The sequence below is a fragment of the Cebus imitator genome, unplaced genomic scaffold (assembly GCF_001604975.1).
Source record: "Cebus imitator isolate Cc_AM_T3 unplaced genomic scaffold, Cebus_imitator-1.0 Scaffold236, whole genome shotgun sequence".
Lineage (NCBI taxonomy): Eukaryota > Metazoa > Chordata > Mammalia > Primates > Cebidae > Cebus > Cebus imitator.
This window is the reverse complement of record NW_016107551.1, coordinates 3083860-3086492: the sequence shown is the minus strand read 5'-3', so window position 1 is coordinate 3086492 and position 2633 is coordinate 3083860.

Here is a 2633-nt window from a genome sequence, read left to right as displayed (position 1 = left end):
AAAAAAAAAAAAAAAAAACAGGAGACATTAACTTTCCCCCCAGATACAGGCAACATTCACTGGACAACCACCTGATTGGCAAAATTATAGCAAGGGTAAAATGCTGTTTATTCTAGATTAATGCCTTGTGGTCTATTATTGCTTACCTTTTATCCAAAATGGGATGGAGAGAAGAAAAAACAGCCACTGACAGTCAGGAGATAGCATGGTATTATTAGCTGGCCTTGGCATTGCCAGGAGTTGGCCCAGCACTCATAGCTAGAGCCATAGATGATGTAACAAGAACACTACAAGAAAGGAAAATAACAGGAAAACACCTTTCATGAGCATATATACGTAAATCTCTCAGACAAAATATTATCAAATTGATTCTAGCAAAATATAAAAAGGATAACATACAACAACCAAGGTGAACTTGTTCTGGGGTTGCAAAAAATGGTTTAACTATTAAAAATCTATCAACATAATTCTTCACATTACGAAAATAAAGAAATGAAATGAATCATTTCAAAAATGGAGAAACGGCTTTTGTTAAAACTGAATACCTTTTCATCATTAAAAGACAAACAAAACTTTTAGCAAATTAAAAAAGGAAACTTCCTTAATTCAGTAAAGGATATCCACAAAACTTTGTAGAAAACATCACACTTAACGGTCCTCTAATCTGAGATTAGATTAGAAATGAGGTAAGATCACTTCCATCACTATTTTTGTTTTCTTTTGTTTTGTTTTTGAGATAGTCTCACTCTGTTGCCCCGGCTGGGATGCAGTGGCACAATCTTGGCTCACTGCAGCCTCTGTCTTCTGGGTTCAAGAGATTTACCTACCACAGCCTCCAGAGTAACTGGGACTACAAGTGCATGCTACCATGCCTGGATTTTTTTTTTCTTTGTATTTTTACTAGAGACGATGTTTCACCATGCTGTCTAGGTTGGTCTCAAACTGCTGACCTCAAGTGATCCACTTGCCACTCCCTCACAAAGTGCTAGGATTACAGGCATGAGCCATTGTACCTAGCCTCATCAAAGTTTGATGCAATATTATATTGGAGGTTCTATCCAGTGAAATAAAGCAAGAAAAGGAAATGAAATATATAAAGATTAAAAAGAAAACATTATAAGTGTCTTATATAGATAACGTGACTATATATGTGGAATGTCCATAAAAATCTATTGATAAATTATATAAATTAAGAAGTAAATTTATCCCTGTTGCTGGATGCATGATTAATACAAATAAAAATTAATTCAACTTCTGTAAAAAAACAATAAGTAGAAAATGACAATTTTTAGAAAGATACCATTTACAATAGCATTAATAAGCAATAGCATAAATAAAACACTTGGAGTAAATAAAACCAAAGAAATGCAAGACCTCTCTATACAGAAAACTGTAAAACAGGAAGAAATTCTTTTTATGTTAACTGAGCCAAACTACAAAAGTCCTAAAGAAAATGGAGAGATATACTATGTTCATAGATTGGAACATTAATTCATAAAGTGGAAGATGTACTGTCAAAATGCCAGTTGTTTTTCATATTGATCTCTCTGGATTTTAAAAAAATCACAATCAACATAATGATATTTTATTAAATTTATATGGAAATGAAAACATTCATAAATAGTCAAGACAAACAAAAATGGACTAAGTTGGATGTACACAATCAGATATCAAGGCTGAACAGAAAGCTATAGTAATCAGCTTTGTAAATGGCCCAAAGATAGGTAATACTACAAACCAAATAGAATATAAAGTTCAGATATCCAAGTATATTCAGTCACATGATTTATAAAATGAAAAAGTTTATATTGTAATTGGAAAAGACTGTTTTTAATTATAGTGCCAACAACTGAATAAGAAAAAACTGAACCTTGCACTCTACTGCAAACCCTACATGTATATTAATTCCAGGAGCATTGTAGATCTAAATATGAAAGTCAAATCAACAAAACTTCTAGAAGTTGACATAAAGGAATAACTTCACAATTTTTGTATGTGCAAACTTTCTTAAATAGGATACCAAAATCACACACCATCAAGGATAAGATTAACAAATGTTACCATATTAAAATTAATAAATTCTGTTCATTAAATTATATCCAGAGGATGAGAATTAAGTCACAGAGTGGTATAACATACAGTTAAATACTGTATGGAAATTAGAATAAATTAGCTTCTCCTGCATACAACAGCACAGGTGAATCTCACAAATATGTTAGAGAACAAAGTTAGACACAAAAGTGCACACATTAAGTAATCATTAATATAAAGTTCAAAAAGTGAAAAACCGAATTTGTGGTGTCAAAAGTAAAAAATGTGGTTACTTTTTGGGTGTACAGTGCCTGGGATGAAGCAAAGGGGAGTCTTCTCTTCCAGGGTGCTGGTACTGTTCTATTTCCTGATTTGGATAGTACCAACTTTGTAAAAACATCTCACATTTTACTGAGGCTTTTTATACATTCTGTGTGCTTGTTGTACTTCAATTTAAGTGTTTAATAAAAACAAAGACAATCTTCTCTTATTCCCACTTCCTCCACCAGTTACCTTTCCATTTCTTTGTACCATATATAGCAAAACTCCTAAAAAGAGTTGTTATAACCTCCAATTTCTGTTTTCTTACTCTCTTTTACATT